Genomic DNA, 9082 nt, shown 5'->3' on the forward strand with positions numbered 1-9082 from the left:
GTAGGTTATAGAATATAGAATATATAGTATATATAGTAAAATGAAATGAAGAATTGAATGTCTAATTGAATAAATGAAATATTGAATATTAAATATTGAAGGACTAGTATACTTTCCTGCTTTCTAGCAGTCTTCAAGGTCCCATGTGAATTCGATCAACGGAACAATCTGCTCGTGAAATTAATCTGCAAGTAAGTAAACATTGCAGGGACATATGTATCATTAACGTAGTTCTCAGAGAGAGATACAGCCTGACAGAAGGTGTGACAACGCTGGCCCTTTGAAATACAGATACAACTCATTTTTGCCAGGTGAGTGAACTGGAGCAACGTGAAATAAAATATCTTGCTCAATGACATTACACGGCGCCGGGGAATTGAAATCACGACTTTAAAATCGTAAGCCGAAAATACTAGCAATATGTATAATATATATATTGTAAAAACTTACTGTTGACAAAGGCTGCGTGGCGTCCAATTATTCAATAAATGAAAAATTACACATTATGGACAGGACATCACCAAGGAGTGAAAAATATCGAGAGGTGACAGAAATGACGTCCGGCTGGCTGGCCGTCCGATCCAGAGAAGACAGAGTGACAAAAAATGGTCTGTACTCAGGTGTGAGCAACAGGCAGACGTCATTTCTCTCGCCTCTCGATTTCTTTTTTCTCTTCTACTATTTATTCTATATCCTTTGAAATATTCTTCCCAGCCGTTAACCATTATAATTCGTCTTGGCCTAACAGCCCTAAATCTTTGTCCTCGTCGATTGTTTGTTCCTGTATGCCCACTTTAGTCTCTTTTGTTCGTTCGAAGCCCTAACACTGCTCAAATTTTATATTTTAAAAAATTTCTGCATGCTACTGTCTTGTCGTTACAAGCACGAAACAGGGAGTAATATCACAGTCGACAACTGAAGAAACGTTAGACTTCATTTGGTATTTTGTCCTGTACTTATTTCTCGATGTGTTTTTCGTTTTTTTTAACACGTTGGTGATATCCTATTCTTAATGTGTATGTTTTCATTTATTTGTATATGTATATATATATACATATATACACACACACACACACACATATATATATATATATGTATATACACACACGCTCACATAGGGTTGTATGTGTATGAGTATGAATGTATTCATATTTGTGTGTTTGTGTGCGCTTGTATGCGCGTATCCCAGAGTTTGTCTGTCTACACCCAATATATAAGTATATACACATGTGTGTGTGTGTGTGTGTGTATATGCTTGTGTGTGTGCGTGCGCGCGCGTGTTTGTATGAGATATTTCTAAGTGTGGTGTTGAAGGTTGTGAAGAGAGTATGATATTTTATGAAAAGGTAATCGCTTGAAGCTAAGGTCTTATTTACTGCTGCATTTGTTGTAGCAACATTAGTCTGATGCCAGACGAAAACAACTGTTTCTGTGGGAGAATGCTATACAGAAATATAATAACTAAATTTAATTCTCTATTATTTATCTACCCACATATTGTTTTCAAAAGCTGATAAAGTACGCGTTCGGTATCATAGCTTTCTCACCGGTATTAATGGCAGCAATATAACTCATTGTAGATAATAATTATGCATCTTAACTGTGGTAGGTCTTTAGCCATAAAGCAAAATAAAGAACAGTTTTCGCAGTATAGAATTTAAATACTTTTGAATAATAATATTACTTAAACAATAACTGCTTTGGTTTTGACATTTATCTAATTTAGTAAAAAGTGCTTATTAATTAAGCCACGAAACGTAGTTTTTCGAAGTAACAGGAAAGAATATAATTTCAAAGTCATTTGAACCGACGACCGCTGAAAATACTGCCGTCGATCTGTTTCATAAACTGCTAATTACATCATCAATTAAAACATCGTGTTCTGTATTGTATATTTAAGAAAATTGACTTAGCTCAATTTAGTAATTTGCTGTAAAAATTTTATCTCTAATATCCACAATTATTATCACACATGCTCAGTATCATAGTTTATCTAAAAGAGCAATACTACAAGGTTTAAATAGATTGCTATATGATGACAGAATACTGAGATCACTGTTAATGAGGCGGAAGCAGTAAATTACTAAACATGATAAAAATCCTAGTGTAACAAAATTGATGAGTTCAGGTTCAAAGAGAACACGATAGTTTAATTACCAAATGAAGCCCCAAGAAGGCGATTAATAAATTTGGAGAACAGAATTCAATATGGAAGCAACAAATCTTGAAAGATGTTTAGCATATATACTTGTAGTTCGTTATTGGAACTCTTTTCTGAAGAAAGCTGATTATTCCCTAGTAAATTTAGTCCATAATTAATGCAAATGTCAGATAAATAGCTTATAGATTTATAATGCCATATATAGAGAGACATAGAAACGAGATAGAAAATGTTGGTTCCTTGTATTGTAAACTAAGCAAAAAAGCTGTAGTGTCTTCTCATCCTGAACACATAAGAATGTGATATTGCAATTTCTTATGGACTACTTTTAGTTCAAGTAACCTGATGTTTAAGTGAATATAATCTTAATTTGTGGTGGCCTGTGCTTATTTAAATTCAGTTGGTGTTTACAATTTATATACTGGAAAAATGATTTAAAATTTATTTCGATTTCTCTTGGACAGTATATTACGATTTCCCGTACATAACTGCAATCTGATTATCTCGCTTATTCTCAGTATAAGTGACTCCATCAGTGACAAAAATTGCTACGCGGTCTTGGAGTGAGACACATAACAACAATTATGAGACCATTATTTTAAACACTTGCTTGTACACGTTTGAATATAAATTACACAAATCTAAGAACAAAATCGTGTTTAGCTGGAACCACTAGTAATTAATGTTTTGTCGGCTCTATTCACTAAGCATGGATCTTTTTTATAAGCATTTAATTTAATTATTCATATAATTAATTCTTCGCAATGCCGCTAGAATCAAAACAAAAACGTATATATTCATTCTCAATGCGTCAAACCATATGTGTTCGTAATATACGTGCTTCATTAATGCAATTAGACTTTGAGAGAACGCGGTTTGTTATGAATATTCGTCGTCTACTTTAAGATGTTCTTCGATGACAAAATATAACGGCAAATATCATATTCACCTTTAAATATGCAGACGGTATTTAGAATGAATAATTATATTATTGTTGGATGCTCGCTGTTCCTTGTGTACTTTATAAATAACTATCAGTTTGGAAGGTATCAGCACGGTTTAGAAAGTATTTTGAGTTACTGACTTGTAGGCGCAAGAGCTACTATTCTTGATAGATCATTGACCTGGAGTAGCTTTAACTGAAGAGACACAAAATATGTTCGAAAAATTGCGGTTTCTCAAAACCCATTTTCTTAAAATAAATGGCATTGTCTAAAAGACGGAAATGTTCTCCAATGGCCAAATGCAATACCGATTAGAATATTCACGTGTGGATCTGCTAAAACGCATTATGAATAAATAAGATAATTTATTATTTATACTAATAATGCATGTTTAATCATCAAGGGTTGAGAGCTTTGAGCAAGTGTGTGTCTGTGTGAGTGCTAATGTGTGCATCCGCGAAAGTATCTTAGTGTCTATGAATGTATTTATAAAATGCTTGTCGGCAGAACTCATATTATGTACGATTGCTGTGTAGGTTAATGGATGTGTGACACATACGGGAATAAGGAGTGGGCATTAAATTCTCTAAAGTAATAATATGCATTTAATACTATAGTTCTCTGAATTATGTCGTTTATAGAGATGATACAACTTTGAAAGAAATTATTCTTGATGAGTAATCTGAAATTATTTATTGGAAGTCTCCTATTTGAAACGAGGTAAAGTTATTTCAAAATTCAAGGAGATGTATTTATTCATGTAGAAATTAATTTGACATTCGAATTCGGAAGATTTTTTTTTTAAATCTCCACTGCCTATATTAACCCATGTCAGAAAAACGCATACATTGTCCATTATCAAAGAGGCTCGCACAGACCAATATATATATATATATATATATGTATATATATAAGATTGATTTTCCCATTCCTACTTAAAATTCATATCAGAAACATTATTTTCGAAACGTTGAAGGATGTTCAGAAAACTGCTTTTGGCAAGTCCCGAATTCAAAAATAAAAACCTATAACTCAAACATAGAAGCTGCTCATTGTCAAATTTCCACCATTTAAATTAGTCGTCATTCTATAGTTCTCTCGTCAAGCGCCTGTAAACTGAAACTTATCATTTCCAAATGTGTTTTGTGAGACTTCACGTGATGTTTAATAAATAAATAAATAAATTTACTAAAAATAAAATTATAAGGCTATGAGTTGGTTGCCGAGAAATCTGTAGAATGCTTAGTCGTCCGTTGGCATAAAGTTTTCGCAAGCTGCTGGAAATAAAATCGAATTTTCCATGAAGTCTTCTGCTTGCCATCGGGCGTCTGCATGTATATTCCCAAAGGGCATTTTATAGATCAAAATAAAATTCATTAAATTATATACAAGGCTTTTCGACATCATATGCCCCGAAACTCCTCTCTTCACACGCTAACCAGCTCGCACACACGCACGCCTTCCGCTTACATATACATCTATATTATATGAGTATGCTTGTGGGTACGTCAGTGTTTCTGTCTCTATAAATGTGCATATATGCAAAAATATGTATATTTATACTCATGCGTATATATCTGAATATAGAAACACCCAAAAGTCAACAGCCTACATACAGTTTCTCCCCATGAAGAATTGCTTTGTTAGAATAAAGTGGTTGTGGTTTCCATAATGTTGTGCTCACTTGTGTGAGCCGATAACTATCTGTAACAACTAATTCAAAGTTGAAACGATTATAATACAAAGTTTATTGTGGAGATGTGTATATGTATGAATGGAATATGAATGAAATAAAGCTTAAACATATTTATGATTGGGTTATGTCTGCATAAATGATGTTGTTAGACGAAATATAAATTTAACTGCAAGTAATTTCTTCTACATCACTATCGTGAGCAACACAACCCAGAAGGAATTTCCGAGTAGTAACTCAATTTTTGTTATAATAAACATGTCTTTCCATATTGAGCTGTATCTCAGGAAATACTTGTATTTTTGATATACTAGACAACGCTTACATAGTCACGCGCACACATCTATCTATCTATCTATCTATCTATCTATCTATCTATCTATCTATACATCTTTCTGTGTGCCTGTCTGTCTGTATATATGTATGCGCGCGCGCGTGTGTGTGTGTGTATGCATTGTTTTAGATTTTTGTTTGAGATTTTCTATCACTGCATCGCAGCAAAACAGGTTTATCACACTGAAAGCGTTACATATACCTATTTTATATGTGGCATTTATGTTATGGGTATTTGCAGATGCGTACAATACTGAGACATAAATAAACTAAATCCAGTTGTCAAAATGTGAAAGACAAACAAAACAATTCAGACACACACTACCGTTTCCCCTTTTTATTTGTCTGTCTGGCTCTCTTTCTGTCGGCCTGTCTGCCTATCTTTCTGTGTCCCTGTTTTTTGCTTCAGTTTCTATCTTTCTGCTTCGGCTGTCTCTTATGAAAACACAAACATATATGTATATATGTAGGAAAATTACCGAGAAAAAAAGCATGAAAAAGTTGAAAATGCATCAAAAGTTTCTTACATATTGTGTAATTAAAATAAGTTTACTTTTTAAATTAAGTGGAAAATACATTGTTTTATGCGTTTATATATAGGGAAAATAGAACTACTGAGATACATTTTCACAAAATAAAATTACCCGTAGCATAATTCAACTGAAATCATACTAGTATACGTATTCCTAAGTCGAGTTTAGCATATATAATTTATAATATTATTACAAATTTGGGATTTTACCAATAGAGCCGCAACTGCTATTTGGGGATAACCTAACTGTATGGAATACACATAGAAATTTATATCCAATAAAATAATATAAGCATTTAAAAAAAACTACTATAAAATACGATAAAATTATTTTTTAAAATATTTGAAAAATATATATAACTTACCTGTTATTAGTCTGTGGGGAACTGAGATAGTTTTAATCAGCGCTACAATGTTCCTGCGCTATTGGAGTGTTTATCAAGGCTATACCTAATAAATCCATCAGTGCATCCTCAGGCGATTTATCTTATTGTTATCATTATTAACAGATCAAAGTTAAACTACATATTATAAATCATATTAAATAGAAAAATAAGAATATGAATACAAATAAAATTAAAATATATACATTACAAGTATGTTTTTTTTAATTAAAAAACAAAAATTCTTAAAATTTAAAAAATTAAATACCTAAAATTACAATACCAATATATATAGAAAATGCTAAACCTAAGGAAACGAAATTATTCTTATAAAGGCCCTTATATATGCTATGAGAAAGGTTAAGATTGCATATGATGAAGTTAAAATAGGACTAACAACGACGAAATCCCTAATTAGATATAAAAATAAACTACGGGCTAGGAAGGATACAAGGATTTGCTTTGATATATCCATAGGTGTCCCAGACTCTGAGCAAATAACAGATTTAGTAGGAATATGCTTATTACGTGAACTTGGGTTAGAACATCTTAACATAGAAGGAGGTCATTATACGGACGACCTACTCCTTATAACTAAAAACTGCACTAATAAATAGATCTTTAGAAAATAGAAAGAAAAAAAAACTATACAAATTCTTTAAGAAGTATGGCGTAGATATATTTATAGAGAAAGAGCATTTTGTGGTTAACTACCTAGATGCAAACCTAAAGTTAGTAACTAATAAAACCCAACCATTCTATAAATTAAGCGAGAACCTTAAGTACATTAATCCCCATAGCAACCATCCTAGCTCAGTCAAAAAAAGCACTAATAGAAAATATGGGTAAAAGAATTTCTATGTTACCCTAGGATATGGATACTTCAATTATAGTGCATTAAATAGTGCATTACTATAATAGTGCATTAAAAGAAGCAGGATATAATATGAAAGTTTAATTCTTTGATAATTAGGGACCCAATAATAATACTAGTAACCATCTTAACATTCAAATCAACAAAAACTGGTACTCAGGTTCACGTTCGTCTTCGTCTGGCAATTGAGATCCAGAATGGATCTATTCTGGATTTCAACAGAATGACGAATAGGAACGTGAAACTCTGAATAGCAGTTTTTTTTTTGTGGTATTTTTGTGATGCTTTTGCAGATTTAATAATAAAGCATATTACTCTAGCTCCGGTATTCGAGTACTGTTTTTCCCACCTTGTTTCATGTTTATGTGCATATTCTGGTATATATACACACCACCGCTTGACAACACCTGCTGATGTATTTACGTCACTGTATCTTAGCAGTTTCAATAAAGGATTCGATAGAAAAAGTACAAGGCTTACAAAAAAAGGCTTGAACCATTAGACTGAAAATTCTTCAACGTGGTCCCCCAGCATGGCCGCAGACTAATGACTGAAACAAATAAAAGGCAAAAACATAATATATATGTGTGTATACATATACAACCATATATATATATTCTTCTTCTTATTATTATTATTATTGTCGTTGTTCTTGTTGTTCTCCTTCCTTTTCTTCTTTTTCTTTTTCTCCTTCTTCTTCATTTTATTATTATTATTATTATTATTATTATTATTATTATTATTATTATTATTATTATTATTATTATTATTATTATAAAGCTTGTGCAGGCTAATCTAATTAGCAGGATGTTTATCTGGAGGTTTGTTAGCAACAATTCTCCTCAATCTCAAGAATCTTTGTTAAAATTCTTAGAAAATACAGGGTGGCGCACATGCTTGTATTGCAACTACCATCATATCGTTTTTCTGATGGAACAAGTAGTATCGTAATTCTTATTATTATTTTAATCATAATTAATATTATTAGGATTGTAGTTGCTACTGTTTCAACACGTCCCAGGTTACGTATGGCTGTGTTTCTGCTTGTCTTATACTACAATGATGGTTCAAAGATCAGGTGCAGTGGAGTAAGAAAGCATGATTGGAGAACTGTCCTACCCTTTGACTTAGTTTCGTGTGTTGACATTTACGTTTTATCTCTCTATCTATCTATCTATCTATCTATCAACATCTACACACGCGCACACATGCTCACACACATGCACACACGAACACACACGCGCATATATACATATATAAAATATATGTATGTATATATGTATGTATGTAGTTATGTATGTATTTACGTGTGTGTATATATAAGTATCAGCCTAATCATCTGTAACATTTCACAATACTTTGGTAATCTTGTACCAAATTGAAAAATCAATATTCTTGAAATGCTTGTTTTTAATTAACTATATGTTTTGTATATTGATGAATATCATTTCACATTTTTACGCATCTTTCGGCGAATTAAATTCTATAAATTTTAACGTATTTTCTTTTAAAAAAATTTATGCAAATAATTTTGTTTCTCCTTAAGATTCTTTATAAATATCTATATCTAATTTCTAACATAATATTTGAAAAATTCTCCCGTCATGCATGACAAATTCCTATAGCATTTCGTGATGTTTTCTACGAACAATTCCTATTTAAATCACGGTTTTATTTACCACATGCAGCTTAAATTATCTATATTTTTAAATAGTATTCTATAAGTAGTTTTAATCTTCATCAGTCTGAATAGAATAGTATAGATTTAGATTACTATCAAGTAATCGTGTTCACGAAAATGAATCATAACTAATGTTAAAGATGTGTACATTTTTTTTTCTTAATTAACGTTTGAAAAATTTTAAACAGAAGTTTAAATCATAGATGTAATGCAAATTATTATTCATAATAGGAAGGATCGAGTAAAAGAGCTTAGTAGTATATGTTCTCCATCTACTGAATTGTGAGTTCGAAATAATTTACATCCGACGTACACATTCATTCACAAAGTGTATGGAAAGCGAGTATTATATAATTCTTTTCTTCTTTTCTTCTTTTACTTGTTTCAGTCATTTGACTGCGGTCATGCTGGAGCACAGCATTTAGTCGAACAATCGACCCAAGATCAACACTGACACAGATACAGACACAAATATATATAT

The sequence above is a fragment of the Octopus bimaculoides genome, chromosome 2, assembly GCF_001194135.2.
Source record: "Octopus bimaculoides isolate UCB-OBI-ISO-001 chromosome 2, ASM119413v2, whole genome shotgun sequence".
In the NCBI taxonomy this organism is placed as follows: Eukaryota; Metazoa; Mollusca; class Cephalopoda; order Octopoda; family Octopodidae; genus Octopus; species Octopus bimaculoides.